Source organism: Thunnus thynnus, chromosome 22 (assembly GCF_963924715.1).
Source record: "Thunnus thynnus chromosome 22, fThuThy2.1, whole genome shotgun sequence".
In the NCBI taxonomy this organism is placed as follows: domain Eukaryota; kingdom Metazoa; phylum Chordata; class Actinopteri; order Scombriformes; family Scombridae; genus Thunnus; species Thunnus thynnus.
The window spans coordinates 22,318,932-22,335,724 of NC_089538.1; the positions used below are offsets into that span (position 1 = coordinate 22,318,932).

The window sequence follows — 16,793 nt, forward strand, 5'->3', positions numbered from 1 at the left end:
AAATTTACTCCTGTAGTCATTGATTTATTTTAATTTACCATTACCACTGCATTCCATGTAAATATAATTTTGATAGCACAACATAGAAAGAAAAGTTTGAAATTACTTTTTTTCCAGATCATTACCAATGTTTCACTCACACAGTAAAATTATGTTCAGCAAAATGTAGAGGACTGCTCTAACTTGAACAAAAGGAAGTCTGACCATGAAACAGTTATGACATTTACCATTTTAAAGACATTATTATTATTATTGTATTGATCATTGATATCAAACCCCTCCTCACCCTTCCCCCCAAACACATTACCCCACCACCATTATCACTCACTGAATATAGCGTAAAGCTTACACTTTACATTGAATCTGTGCTATGACGTTGTCAAGATATCAAGATGCTACGCAGACATTAGAGCCAGCAGTAAATTACCAAAGAGCTGCACAGATCATAAAGCAGTTGCACCACAGAGATAAGTTAAAACATAACTCTAAGTAACAACTAAATAGTTATACACACGTCTCTAGGGTAGGTGTGAACTCAGTAAATTTAGCATTGTCTATTTTGACAGTTAATTTAGAGTTTTGTGAGCTGTTTGTTCAGATGCTGCTTTCTTTTATTTTCCTACTTTATTGAGTAAACAATGTGTGCATTTATTTTTGTCCGATATACTGTTGCTGTAGTTCGACATCTAGTGGGGCTGAATGTCATATACTGCACCTTCACAAGGCTGAGGGTTGGACAGACCAAACTAAATAAAACTCTTATCTTATAGGGAGACATCCATCGGGATTATGTGAGCCATTCTCTAGAATGAGTACTTTTACTTTTGGTACTTTCAATTTTGTAACGAATACTTGTGAATAATTGTGTTATTGTACACTACATTTATGTCACAGCTGTAGCTGTTTTTCAGGTCAATATTTTAAATGTAAAACATATCAATTTAGATTATGCAACAGTATGAATCTTTAAAATTAGCTCTGCATTCACCATATTAAAATGCTGTAATGAATCAGTACTAATATTCCAGTAATATAAAAGAAATATTAGAAAACCATTTTGTAGAATGAGTACTTTTACTTTTGATATGTTTAGTACATTTTGCAACAGATACTTATGTGCTTTTATACTAATATAAGTGTACATAAACATTAATAGTAAAAACAAGCAATACAAATAAAATTTTGAATTTATGAATTGTTCTTTTGACTGTTTCTGATGTTTTTAGTTCATTTATAAATAAATAGTGGTTTTATTTGCTGAACATTTACTTTTAGAAGTAAAATATTGTCCCAGTATAATAAAAGGACTGACATTAAAATGTCAGTGTTTCTAGTTTCATCAGAGTAGATGGTAAGTCCTTTAAATTCTTTAAATTCACATTAGAAGTTTTTTTTTTAGTCCGAAGAAAGTTTCCAAAATTCAAGTGTTTCAAGGCAGGAATTTTTAAAAAACACATTTTATCGTGTTAAACTTCAAATCTGTCTACAACATATGTTTATACAGGGTGTACTCTAGAAACCTCTTTTACCTCATTATTCTTTATTATTCATTTACCCCAAAGCTGCAGTCCAGTATAATTTATCTGAAGGAAATCAAGGAGCCATTTTGATTTAAAAAATCCACCATCTTAGTAACGGTAACCGGGACAACGTCTGGTCACCATATACTAATTTGCCCGGGAAAATGTTAACTTAACCTACTGTGCATACTGGCCGAATGAGCTTAAGTTACCTTTAATTATATAGTTGGAAGCGGCACGGTGCATTTCACTTCGCACCATCCTGGAAAGACTGGGGTGAAATACATCGTTACAGATGTAATCTCTCAAAAGTTGATGATACTCGAAAGTTTTCATTTTTGTGGATGTAGTAGTACTGTGGTCACGTCAGGTGCCGAGCAGTGATAGAAACCGTTAAACTCAACTCTAGTGTTGTTTGTCCAAAGGAGTTGCCGTACGTAGCTGTCAGTTTACGCGCATGCGCGGTATAGATCGAGCAGTGATGCCCATGCGTGATATAAATCGGGTAGCGATTCAAATCGGGCAGCAACACATGTCATCCGTCATAGAGTCTTGCTGGATTTCAACGACCAGGACCACCATAAGAGCAGAATGGAGGAGAACCAGAACCCGGAGCACCTTATCTACAACCCCGGTAAAAGGGAAGAACCAGACTCACCCTCTGCTACCACCGATAAACAGGTCAGTGTTCATGACTTCATGATAAAACCGGCTTCATAACGAGGCTAAAGACACGAGGACGAGTCTCGCGGGTCAACTAAGTAAAAGTACCAATACAGCAATGTAAAAATACTCAATTACAAGTAAAACTTCTACATGAAAAATCCTACTTAAGCAAAAGTACATTAGCAGTCCCAGTATCTACAGATGGATCCAAGGATCCGAATACAGGGAGCACAGGTTTTGCTTTTAGTATACCGGCCTTACAAGTTTCTGTTTAAAGAAGGGCATCAGATCATTTGTCAGTTTTCACAGTCGTCAGGATGGTAGTTGCAACAGCATTACAGTGTACAGGTGAGTTACAAGTAAAAAGATTATTCTGTGTACAGTTTTTGTCTTCTGCATTAATGTCACTGCCGTCAGTTACACCTCACAGTAGGCGGGATATAGTTATTAGAGGTGCACCATTCAGGAAATTTCACATTTCAATTTGATTCCAATTATCGGGGTCACGATTTGATTCACGAACGATTTGTGATTCAAAACGATTTTTGAATCATAATCAATTCTCAATTCAATACATACATAGATCTGATTCTAGATTGCTGTTTTTAGTTACTCTTTCCATTTGACTGCAATAGACACTTAAGGTCTCAAGGGAAAAAAAATCATACTGAATCGAATGTAAACATTTACTACTCTGAACTGTCTCTCTCTACTAAGACAAAGGTTAAAATGAATACTTAATACAAATATAAAAACGATTGCAAAGATAAACTGCCAAGTGCAAAACTTCAAATAATAAATTCAATTCATACTTCAAATGACAAAATCAAACAAACAATAGTTGCCTGCTACATTCAGCTGCTTTCATCATTCATCAATTCACCACCTGCTCCACCAGTCTGTACAGCTGTCAATGAAACAAACGGGAAAGAAGAAGTGAAGTTTCACAGATTGTCTATGAGTCTTACATTTACTATAATGCAACTCTATTTATGGTTTTAGATCACTCACTTTACCATGTCATCTCTCTCTCTTTCTCTGTGTGTTTGTCTGTTGTCATAGAAACAAACAGGAAGACAGAGACTCAAACATCACTGCTGTCAGCACTGTAACAAAGCCTTCACGACATCGAAATATTTAAAGATTCATCAGAAAGTTCATACAGGACAGAAACGTCCAAGCTGTGACCAGTGTGGGAAAGCTTTCAATACAGTCACTCATCTAAAAAGCCACAAACGTATTCACACTGGAGAGAAGCCGTACAGATGTAAACAATGTGGGAAAACTTTCTCTCAATACAGTAATCTAAAAAGCCACCAATACATTCACACTGGAGAAAAGCCGTACAGCTGTGAGCAGTGTGGGAACACTTTCACTACAGTCAGTCATCTGATAGTCCACCAACGTATCCACACTGGAGAGAAGCCGTACCGGTGTGAACTATGTGGTAAAAGTTTTACTAACGACAGTAATCTAATAAGCCACCAACGCATTCACACTGGAGAGAAGCCGTACTGGTGTGAACACTGTGGGAGAACTTTCACTACAGACAGTAATCGAAAAAGGCACCAACGCATTCATACTGGAGAGAAGCCGTACTGGTGTGAACGATGTGGGAAAACTTTCACTACAGACAGTACTCTAAAAAGGCACCAACGCATTCACACTGGAGAGAAGCCGTACTGGTGTGAGCAATGTGGGAAAACTTTCTCTCAAGACAGTACTCTAAAACGGCACCAACGCATTCACACCGGAGAGAAGCCGTACTGGTGTGACAAATGTGGGAAAAATTTTGCTCATGGTAGGTCCTTAAAATCCCACCGATGCAGTCACTCAACATTGTGTTGAACATGTTTTAGAGGCAGATCAGTGGTGTCCCCCGTCTCTTCATGCCTTTAATAACAGTGTTGTTCTATCCTGAGTTTCTCTACAAACTGAGGTCTGCCAGCTGAAACTTTAGAATCAGTGTCTTTGCCATTAGCCAATTTTTCCATGTGACCAATTTTTAAGCTCAGTGCTTGGTTGTAGATTACTTCTACCCTGGAAGCGTTTTCATTTTTCAACTTGAGTTTCATGTTGATCCACGTCATAGAATTGCTGAAAGTGTGAGTAGCGTAACATCGTCAATGGGGGGGAAAGTAACAGCATTTAAAGTAACTTAAAGAAAGCTTCAAATTAGTTTAAATGAGTTTAAGGTGGATTCAGGATTTGTTTTTGGTGGTTTTACAGACAATTGAGTTCAGTTTAATGGTAATTAGATTTTGAAAATGTGCTATTTGTGTTAAGAGAACAATCATTTTTAAATCAACCACTTAATGACAGCAAACAAATACAGGTTAATTATTCCAATCAGAAAGAGCCTGAAACATAAATTGTTACCAACTCCCAAGGAGACAAAGAGATTCATAAAGAGGATCTGATTAGAGCGAAACAAGGAATTGTTTTAAGAAACAAGGAAGATTAAGATAAATGCATTTGAAAATAAGTTGATAACAATGAAATTCATTTGAATGTGTCTTAACATTTCATGATGATGCATAATAAGGAGCATCCAGGTACAAATCTGCAGAGATCTGCACAGCCTGTTACATCTCACATTGAACAATGTCAGCATAGTTCACTACCAGTCATATAAATTTTGAGGCAATTAGTTCATAAAATGTCAGAAAAATATGAAAATACCGAAAAATGCCTGTTATGTCTTACAGTCTAAGGTGACGTCTTCATGTCTTGTTTTGTCTGATCAACAATCCAAAATCCCCAACTAATTCAGTTTACTGTCATGTGACATAGAAAAGCTTCAAAGGTTCCAGAGATAGTTGAATTGTTGGATTCAACAACTGTGAGGTCAGACAGTTGTGAGATGTTAGGGGAGTTTTCAGACTCAGTGTGACGACCTGACGAATACTTTGTTTGAAGCACACTGAGACTTTAATATCCCTAATCTTTCTGATCTTTGTTCAGTCAGTAGCAGAGTTGGTAAACAAATCATTACAGTCTGAGTCGTCCACACCTCCTCATTATTCTACTTCAGTGCTGGAATATAACTAACCATGTGTAGCGAAGTACTGTACTGTTGGATCTACCTTTAATGAATAAGACATGATGTAATTTTATATATATTTTTTTATGTTTGTAGTGAACAACACTTGTCGCTTTTAGCCAACGTGTTGAAACTTTGTTCTGCTGTTAGGACGAAAAAAAGAACGTTTCCCAAACTTCCATCAGCAGAGACTATATGATGATGCGTCTTCATGGCAATCACAGCTGCTAGGACTGAGCATGAGCTTTTTCTCTAACCAGATGTTTGACAGGTTTTTCTTTTGACTTGTTTTCAGTTTGACCTGAAATGAGAAATATTCACTTCTTCTTCTTCTTCAGCTGTTCAAGTGAAGCTTTAATGAGTTTACATTTCATTGTTGTTTTATTTCAAAACCTTTTAAAATGTAATCATTGTTAAAACATTATTCTATGAGTCAGATGAATAAATCAGCTGTTTGATATCTGTTTTGGTCATGTTTGTTTCCTGCTGGTGGCGCTAGCTCATAAAAAAAATAACTGCTTCTTGTTTCCTTACTCTGCAAACAAAATCATAAACTGAGTGCACAGATTGATGAACTTAAAATAGATTTTAAAAAACTTTTGGACAGGAACATGAGTGCTGTGTAAAGTGTTCATGGCAGTTACGTGACCTCTGACCTTTAGAGTAGAAGGAGTGGGGGTTAGATTGGTTAATGTATGTGTGCTGTGTTTAACACAGTATATGAGTATGAAAAAACCTGATAAACAGATGACTGTTGACTGAGTCAGATCAACGGTACAACAGTTTAGTTCTAAATTGTCGATTGAAGTTACAAATCATGAAAGCACCAGGGTTTAAGCAAGTTGATGAAGGTTTTGTACGAATACTTGCTTGCTCCCTGAGGTGGCTTCTGGCGCAGAATGGAGTCCGATGTGCTGGGGTGAGGAGCTGGAGTCTGGATCTGGTATTAATGAGGGAGTCGGCCAGTCCGGCTTTGAAAAGGTTCCATTGGAAGAGAGCTCCTGGTTTATGCTCTCATGCTCTCCTAGGCTTGATTCTCAACTCATGACTCCAGATTCAGAAGATGCTCTGAGTCACATCTTCAGACTAGCAAACTGCAAGCTTTCCACTGGCATGGCAGAAAGCAGGAAGAACCAGCAACCAGCATCAAGCAGCCCAAAAACAGCCCAGAGTCTCAGATAAGAGTTTTAAGTTTCAGTCTGCCCGCCCAGAAGGTGCATCCTAGCCAATGCCAGGGGTTACAGAGTTCTGGGGGAGCAGAGTTAGTCCCCTCCTGTTCATGGAAAGGCGGGTACAGTTCCTGAATACGGTTACTCCATTAATCAAAGTATTTACAATTTAACAATTGCATGATTCCTAATTTTTGCAATTTGGATAGTTGCTTTAGTGTTCTGAGAGTGAAACTAGAAGAATGGTTCTAAACGTGATAGTGTTATCATGGATGTTAGTGGTACGTGTCTTAGCTTAAAGGCAGTGGAATAAAAGTCTAATAAACACCTTATCAACATACAACAATAATTGTCCTTAGTCAAAATCTAAAACTAATCCATGAGTTTTACAGTCCTCTGGTCTTTGGTCTGACAGCAAACGGCAGGGGTCCATGCCATTTGAGGGTGTGTGTGTGTGTGTGTGTGTTTGTGTTCAGGTAAATGTCTGTGAGTGTCTGTATGTCACTGGGGCATGGCATATTGCGCAGCATGTCTTGTGTCTTATGCTGGTTTGCCCAGTGATCAGTTCTTGGCTTGGTCACTCAAGTCCTCAAAATCAAAATCCAAGTGGGATTAAAGTTCTCTATGTGAGACTGGCTCTTAGAGGTGAGTTATGATAACCAATGGTGGGGGTCTTTTGTCCAAATGGTACTATCAATTCACACCAGGTTTGAATTGGTCTTCCTATCTTGCTCTTGTAGCTTGAAGGATCAAAGATGGTTTGGGTCAGTGGCCTGGTTTGGTGACCATGCAGGAGATGGGGGTTCCTTATCTGATCCTTTCTGTTTGCAGGAGGTTGTTTAGATGGTCTGGTCAGTGAGGAGTTTGGGACTCTCACTTTATTGGCCAGCATTCCTGGGGTGTTGAAGAAAGAGCTCATCTGTTGTTTGAGGCTTGTGCTGTCTGCCTTCAAAACATGCAGGGACTTTATCCTACAATGGAAACAAAAGAACCATCAAATAGTATCATGGGGTGAAACAGGGCTGCAATTTGAGCCCAACCTTCTTCAACATATATATAAATACATTTGCAGAACAACTGCAAACATCCACAGCTCCTGGTGTGACTCTGCAGGACACAGAGGTCAAATGTCTGATGTCTGCTGATGACCTGGTTCTCTTGTCTCCCTCCAAAGAGGCCTTACAGCAGAGCCTGGACATCCTCCACAAGTTCAGTCAAGCATGGGCACTAACTGTAAAAATGGAGAAGACCAAAATATTGACCCTTGAAAAACAAACCAATTCCCTGAAAAATAAATTCACATTAGGAAATATATAAATTGAGCATACAAAACATTTGACATATTTAGGCTTGAATATCAATTCCACGGGACATTTTGGGGTGGCTCTGAATGAGCTGAAAGAGAAGGCAAGAAGGGCTTTTGAATTCCTATTGACACTCCTGACTCAAAATTCTGGACTCATTCCTTCCATACATTATGGACAGCTTTTCTGTCCTATATGGTCATGAGTTGAATTGAATGTAATTGTTATTTAATGCCTTTTATTATATTGCATTTGACATGATTGTTGATGTGTGCATATTATTGTATATTTACTACTAATCGTCTGTCAATGTTAATAATTTTTTTGTACTGCTTTGGCAATATAGGTTTCTGATCTGTCATGCCAATAAAACTTATTTGAATTTGAGAGAGATGTAATAATCACAGAAAACTGAACATTACAGGACATTTTCACACATTTTAACCGTTTTTTGTAGCTTCCTTCTCAAATGCTGTACTTCTCTCCCCTTCACACAACATACCTATGAAACACGGTGCACCCACAAGGCCCTCAGCATCATGAAGGACCCCACCCACCCCTGCCACAGCCTCCTCATCCTGCTACCATCCAGTAGGAGGCACCAGAGCATCAGGGCCTCCTATACCAGTCTCTTCAACAGCCTCTTCCCTCAAACTGTGAGGATTGTCAACAGCTGGCACACCAGCCCCAATCCCCTCCCAATACTATAAAAGATATATAGTGAAACACTGAGTGGAGTCATTCTCAAGAATGAGTACTTTTACTTTTAAAGCTTTCAATTTTGTAACAAACACTTTTTATTGTATTGTGTTATTGTATTTTTACTCCACTAAATTTATGTCACAGCTGTAGCTGCTTTTCAGGTCAATATTTTTAATGTAAAACATTAATTGAGACTATGCAACAGTATAAATCTTTAAAATTAGCTCTGCATTCACTATATTAAAATGCTGCAATGAATCAGTACTAATATTCAAGTTTTGGAGTATTGGATCTATTACTGAAAAATAAATATTAGAAAACCATTTTGTATAATGAGTACTTTTACTTTTGATACGTTTAGTACATTTAGCAACAGATACTTCTGTACTTTTATTCTAATGTATGTGTACATAAGCATTCATACATTAACAGAAAAGACAAGCAATACAAATAAAATTTAGGTATGAGTTGTTCTTTTGACTGTTTTTCAATAAGTTTCTGATGTTTTTAGTTCATTATTTAAATAAATAAATAGTTGTTTTATTTGCTCAACATTTACTTTTATGAGTAAAATATTGTCACAGTACAATAAAAAGACTGACATTAAAACGTTGTTGTTTCTAGTGTCAGTAGAGTAGAAGGTAAGTCCTTTTAAGTTCTTTAAATTCACAGTAAAAGTTTTTTTAGTCCACAGGAAGTTTCCAAAATTCAAGTTTTTCAGGTCAGGAATTACAAAAAGCACACATTACATGCTGTTAAACTTCAAATCTTTGTGCAACATATGTTTTTACAGGGTGTATTCTGAGAAATTAGTTTATAAAAAACGTCTTTTACCTCATTATTGTTTGTTATTCATTTGTCCCAACGCCGCAGTCCAGTATAATTTATCTGAAGGAAATAAAGAAGACATTTTGATTTAAAAAAAAATCCGCCACCTTAGTAACGGTAACTATGCAGGGCGGGGCTTAGCGAAGGTTCAGTTCATCTCAAACGAGCTCCAAGTGACCGCGAGACGCTGTGATATCGCGAGAACAACGACGTGATATTTTTGACTGGACAGAGAAGCAGTCCCTCAGTCAGAGACAGTCCTGCTGGATTTCTACGTCCAGGGCCACCACAAGAGCAGAATGGAGGAGAACCAGAACCCAGAGCACCTTACCAACAACCCTGTTAAAAGGGAAGAATCAGGATCACCCTGTGCTACCACCGATAAACAGGTCAGTGTTCATGACTTCATGATGAGACCAAAGACACGAGAACGAGTCACGAGGGTCCATGTGTCTCATTCTGTTGTTTGAAAGAAAAAAATAGAAAACTAAAACACTTCCGGGCTTTGTGTTCACGGAGTTTGTCGGGCGTAAAAACTACAAAAGGTCTCAGTGTTTTCTGGTTTCACCTTGTTGCGAGTAATATGAACAAAGTTAGAAAATAATGTTCTGTTGTTTACTTTAGATTTGCGCATACACAGTACATCGTAGTAAAATCCCGCCTTTCGCGGGAGCGCGCACAACAAAAGACAAACTGTAATAAGACATTTTAAATGTTTCTGAACAGGATTTCTAGTTAATGACAGATACTGAGCTTCACTGTGCCTTCAGCGCTGCTAACAGGGGACATGTAGTCCATGTTTCAAACATATCTGCAGTGTTCGAAGAAGTGTTCAGATCCTTAACTTAAATTAAAACATCAATATGATATTAAAATATAATACAAACAATACAGTGCAAAAATGCTCAATTACACGTAAAAGTCCTGCATGGAAAACCCTACTTAAGTAAAAGTACATTATCGGTCCCATACAGATGGATCTGAACACAGGGAGCACATGTTTTGCTTTTAGTATACTGGCCTTACAAGTTTCTGTTTAAAGAAGGGCATCAGATCATTTGTCAGTTTTCACAGTTGACAGGATGGCAGTTGCAACAGTATTACTGTATACAGGTGAGTTACAAGTAAAAAGATTATTCTGTGTACAGATTCATGTTCTGTATTAATGTCACTGCCGTCAGTTACACCTCATAGTATGCAGGATATAGTTATTAGGGTTGCATGATTCAGGGAATCTCACAACTCAATTTCATTCCGTTTCTTGGGGTCACAATTCGATTCATGAACAATTTGCGGTTCTAAACGATTTTTGATTCAAAATCAGTTCTCAATTCAATACATTCATAGATTTGATTCTAAATTGCTGTTTTTAGTTACTCTTTCCATTTGACTGCAGTAGACACTTAAGGTCTCAAGGAAAAAAAATCATACTGAATCGAATGTAAACATTTACTACTCTGAACTGTCTCTCTCTACTAAGACAAAGGGTAAAATGAATACTTAATACAAATTTAAAAACGATTGCAAAGATAAACTGCCAAGTGCAAAACTTCAAATAATAACTTCAATTCATACTTCAAATGACAAAATCAAACAAACAATAGTTGCCTGCTACATTTAGCTGCTTTCATCATTCATCAATTCACCACCTGCTCCACCAGTCTGTACAGCTGTCAATGAAACAAAGGGGAAAGAAGAAGTGAAGTTTCACAGATTGTCTCTGGGTCCTACATTTACCATAATGCAACTCTATTTATGGTTTTAGATCACTCGCTTTACCATGTCATCTCTCTCTCTCTTTCTCTGTGTGTTTTTGAGATTTCCCACAGATTTTGAAAATATGCTATTTGTTTTAAGAGAACAATCATTTTTAAATCAACCAGTTAATGACAACGAACAAATACAGGTTAATTATTCCAATCAGAAAGAGTCTGAAACATAAATTGTTACCAAGTCCCAAGGAGACAAAGAGATTCATAAAGAGGATCTGATCAGAGCGAAACAAGGAATTGCTTTAAGCAACAAAGAAGATTAAGATAAATGCATTTGAAAATAAGCTGATACCAATGACATTCATTTGAATGTGTCTTAACATTTCATGATGATGCATAATAAGGAGCATCCAGGTACAAATCTGCAGCGAGCTGCACAGCCTGTTACATCTCACATTGAACAATGTCAGCATAGTTCACTATCAGTCATATAAATTTACTATAATGCAACTCTATTTATGGTTTTAGATCACTCGCTTTACCATGTCATCTCTCTCTCTCTTTCTCTGTGTGTTTGTCTGTTGTCATAGAAACAAACAGGAAGACAGAGACTCAAACATCACTGCTGTCAGCACTGTGACAAAGCCTTCACGACATCGAAATATTTAAAGATTCATCAGAAAGTTCATACAGGACAGAAACGTCCAAGCTGTGACCAGTGTGGGAAAACTTTCAATACAGTCACTCATCTAAAAGTCCACCAACGTATTCACACTGGAGAGAAGCCGTACAACTGTGAGCAATGTGGGAAAGCGTTCAATACAGTCACTCATCTAAATATCCATCGACACATTCACACTGGAGAGAAGCCGTACAACTGTGAGCAATGTGGGAAAGCTTTCACTAGAAAAAGTCATCTAAAAAGGCACCAACGCATTCACACTGGAGAGAAGCCATACAGCTGTGAGCAATGTGGGAAAGCTTTTACTAGAGACAGTTGTCTGAAAAGCCACCAACGCATTCACACTGGAGAGAAGCCATACTCATGTGAGCAATGTGGGAAAACGTTCACTGATTACAGTGGTCTAAAAATCCACCAACGCATTCACACTGGAGAGAAACCATACTGGTGTGAACAATGTGGGAAAACTTTCTCTCAATATAGTAATCTAAAAAACCACCAACGCATTCACACTGGAGAGAAGCCGTACTGGTGTGAACACTGTGGGAGAACTTTCACTACAGACAGTAATCTAAAAAGCCACCAAGGCATTCACACTGGAGAGAAGCCATACAACTGTCAGCAGTGTGGGAAAAATTTCACCACAGCCAGACACCTGACAATCCACCAACACATTCACACTGGAGAGAAGCCGTACTGGTGTGAACACTGTGGGAGAACTTTCACTACAGACAGTAATCTAAAAAGCCACCAACGCATTCACACTGGAGAGAAGCCATACTGGTGTGAACACTGTGGGAGAACTTTCACTACAGACAGTACTCTAAAAAGCCACCAACGCATTCACACTGGAGAGAAGCCATACTGGTGTGAACAATGTGGGAAAACTTTCTCTCAAGACAGTAATCTAAAAAGGCACCAACGCATTCACACTGGAGAGAAGCCGTACTGGTGTGAACAATGTGGGAAAGCTTTCACTACAGACAGTAATCTAAAACGGCACCAACGCATGCACACTGGAGAGAAGCTGTACTGGTGTGAACAATGTGGGAAAACTTATGCTCATGGTAGGTCCTTAAAATCCCACCGATGCAGTCACTCAACATCGTGTTGAACATATTTTAGAGGCAGATCAGTGGTGTCCCCCGTCTCTTCATGCCCTTTATAACAGTGTTGTTCTATCCTGAGTTTCTCTACAAACTGAGGTCTGCCAGCTGTAACTTTAGAATCAGTGTCTTTGCCATAAGCAGCCCAGTTGGATTCCCTAGTTCCCTACCCTAGTTGAATTGTTGGATTCAACAACTGTGAGGTCAGACAGTTGTGAGATGTTAGGGGAGTTTTCAGACTCAGTGTAATGACCTGACGAATACTTTGTTTGAAGCACACTGAGACTTTAATATCCCTAATCTTTCTGATCTTTGTTCAGTCAGCAGCAGAGTTGGTAAACAGGTTTAGATCATTACAGTCTGAGTCGTCCACACCTCCTCATTGTTCTACTTCAGTGCTGGAATATAACTATGTGTAGTCAAGTACTGTACTGTTGGATCTACCTTTAATGAATAAGACATGGTGTAATTTTATATATATTTTTTTATGTTTGTAGTGAACAACACTTGTCGCTTTTAGCCAACGTGTTGAAACTTTGTTCTGCTGTTAGGACGAAAAAAAGAACGTTTCCCAAACTTCCATCAGCAGAGACTATATGATGATGCGTCTTCATGGCAACCACAGCTGCTAGGACTGAGCATGAGCTTTTTCTCTAACCAGATGTTTGACAGGTTTTTCTTTTGACTTGTTTTCAGTTTGACCTGAAATGAGAAATATTCACTTCTTCTTCTTCTTCTTCTTCTTCTTCTTCTTCTTCTTCTTCTTCTTCTTCTTCTTCAGCTGTTCAAGTGAAGCTTTAATGAGTTTACATTTCATTGTTTATTTCAAAACCTTTAAAATGTAATCATTGTTAAAACATTATTCTATGAGTCAGATGAATAAATCAGCTGTTTGATATCTGTTTTGGTCATGTTTGTTTCCTGTTGGTGGCACTAGCTCATAAAAAAACAACAGCTTCTTGTTTCCTTACTCTGCAAACAAAATCATAAACTGAGTGCACAGATTGATGAACTTAAAATAGATTTTAAAAAACTTTTGGACAGGAACATGAGTGCTGTGTAAAGTGTTCATGGGAGTTACATTACCTCTGACCTTTAGAGTAGGAGTAGGGGTTAGATTGGTTAATGTATGTGTGCTGTGTTTAACACACGTGTACCAAAATAAAAATAAAATGTATTCATGGTTTTTAGATTTCAAAAAGGCCTTTGACTGTATTTGGCATGATGGGCTCTTTTGTTGATTATTAGGGAGTGGTATAGGGGGTAAAACCTATGATTTAATTAAAATAATGTATTTGAATAACAAATGTGCAATTAAAATGGTGTAGGAATTTGTGCACTCAAATATCTTAATGATTTTATGGTGTGAATTATGAATTATTATTGTGCACAACTCCACCATGAAATTATCTGTCCAGTGACATAACTCATATTAGAGTAGGTATAATAATAGGGGAATAGTCCTCCTTTTTGGACACACAAGAGAGGTCAATTAGAATTATGATTGTTATTTTTCTTAATTATGATTTTTCAAGGGTATAGGTCTTTTAATGTCAAGTGAGATGCAAGCACAAGAAAACACAAGTTCACTTTTATATATACGTTTATTACTAATACTACAGCTACAAGTACTAAACACTTCAACATTTTACAAACAAGACACAAGAGGGAAAGGGAAACTGGTACACAAGGCTATGGCTAGTGAATGACTGAAATGCATGATGCAGAGTTACTTATTGTGCAGTTATGAGTATGAAAAAACCTGATAAACAGATGAGCTGACTGTTGACTGAGAAGCAGCGAGTCAGATCAACGGTACAGCTTAGTTCTAAATTGCCAATTGAAGTTACAAATCATGAAAGCACCAGGGTTTAAGCAAGTTGATGAAGGTTTTGTGCGAATACTTGCTTGCTCCCTGAGGTGGCTTCTTGCAGAGAAGAGTCCGATGTGCTGGGGTGAGGAGCTGGAGTCTGGATCTGGTAGTGATGAGTGAGTCGGCCGGTCCGGCTTTGAAAAGGTTCCATTGGAAGAGAGCTGGTTTATGCTCTCATGCTCTCCTAGGCTTGATTCTCAACTCATGACTCCAGATTCAGAAGATGCTCTGAGTCACATCTTCGGACTAGCAAACTGCAAGCTTTCCACTGGCATGGCAGAAAGCAGGAAGAACCAGCATCAAGCAGCCCAAAAGAGCCGCCTAGAAACAGCTTAAAACACAGCCTAAAACAGCAAACAGCAGCTCAAAAACAGCCCAGAGTCTCAGATAAGAGTTTTAAGTTTCAGTCTGCCTGCCCAGAAGGTGCATCCTAGCCAATCCCAGGGGTTACAGAGTTCTGGGGGAGCAGAGTCAGTCCCCTCCTGTTCATGGACAGGCGGGTGCAGTTCCTGAATACGCTTACTCCATTAATCAAAGTATTTACAATTTAACAATTGCATGATTCCTAATTTTTGCAATTTGGATAGTTGCTTTAGTGTTCTGAGAGTGAAACAAGCAGAATAGTACTAAACATGATAGTGTTATCATGGATGATGGGATTATGTTAGTGGTACGTGTCTTGGCTTTAAGGCAGTGGAAGTCAAACCAAAGTACATAACAACACACATATGACAAAAACCTTATCAACATACAACAATAATTGTCCTTAGTCAAAATCTAAAACTAATCCATGAGTTTTACAGTCCTCTGGTCTTTGGTCTGACAGCAAACGGCAGGGGTCCATGCCATTTGAGGGTGTGTGTGTGTGTGTGTGTGTTCAGGTAAATGTCTGTGAGTGTCTGTATGTCACTGGGGCATGGCATATTGTGCAGCATGTCTTGTGCCTTATGCTGGTTTGCCCAGTGATCAGTTCTTGGCTTGGTCACTCAAGTCCTCAAAATCAAAATCCACAGTGGGATTAAAGTTGGTGCCAGTTCGTCTCTATGTGAGACTGGCTCTTAGAGGTGAGTTATAATAACTAATGGTGGGGTTCTTTTATCCAAATGGTACTATCAATTCACACCGTGGTTTGAATTGGTCTTCCTATCTTGCTGGCTCTTGTAGCTTGAAGGATCAAAGATGGTTTGGGTCAGTGGCCTGTTTTAGTGACCATCCAGGAGATGGGGGTTCCTTATCTGATCCTTTCTGTTTGCAGGAGGTTGTTTAGATGGTCTGGTCAGTGAGGAGTTTGGGACTCTCACTTTATTGGCCAGCATTCCTGGGGTGTTGAAGAAAGAGCTCATCTGTTGTTTGAGGCTTGTGCTGTCTGCCTTCAAAACATGCAGGGACTTTATCCTACAATGGAAACAAAAGAATCATCAAATAGTATCATGGGGTGAAACAGGGCTGCAATTTGAGCCCAACTTTCTTCAACATATATATAAATACATTTGCAGAACAACTGCAAACATTCACAGCTCCTGGTGTGACTCTGCAGGACACAGAGGTCAAATGTCTGATGTTTGCTGATGACCTGGTTCTCTTGTCTCCCTCCAAAGAGGTCTTACAGCAGAGCCTGGACATCCTCCACAAGTTCAGTCAAGCATGGGCACTAACTGTAAAACTGGAGAAGACCAAAATATTGACCTTTGAAAAACAAACCAATTCCCTGAAAAATAAATTCACATTAGGAAATATATAAATTGAGCATACAAAACATTTGACATATTTAGGCTTGAATATCAATTCCACGGGACATTTTGGGATGGCTCTGAATGAGCTGAAAGAGAAGGCAAGAAGGCAATACTATAAAAGATATATAGTGAAACACTGAGTGGAGCCATTCTCAAGAATGAGCACTTTTACTTTTAAAGCTTTCAATTTTGTAACAAACACTTTTTATTGTATTGTGTTATTGTATTTTTACTCCACTAAATTTATGTCACAGCTGTAGCTGCTTTTCAGGTCAATATTTTAAATGTAAAACATTAATTGAGACTATGCAACAGTATAAATCTTTAAAATTAGCTCTGCATTCACTATATTAAAATGCTGCAATGAATCAGTACTAATATTCAAGTTTTGGAGTATTGGATCTATTACTGAAAAATAAATATTACAAAACCATTTTGTAAAATGACTACTTTTA

General features: G+C 38.2%; 1 long non-coding RNA gene and 1 pseudogene across 2 annotated transcripts; one reads left to right on the forward strand and one right to left on the reverse strand.

Moving 5' to 3' along the window:
- The window catches only part of LOC137175188 (zinc finger protein 721-like), a 29,910-nt pseudogene extending 16,280 nt beyond the window's left edge, over nucleotides 1–13,630 (forward strand).
- Nucleotides 7,217–9,229, reverse strand: LOC137174741 (uncharacterized). 2 transcript variants are annotated; one of them, XR_010925450.1, is made up of 2 exons: nucleotides 7,548–9,229; nucleotides 7,217–7,369 (listed from the first exon to the last, which is right to left on the reverse strand). It is a non-coding gene; the product is annotated as an uncharacterized lncRNA (long non-coding RNA). The 2 variants fall into 2 exon arrangements; XR_010925451.1 differs by having other exon boundaries at nucleotides 7,463–9,229.
- Nucleotides 13,631–16,793: the final 3,163 nt, after the last annotated feature.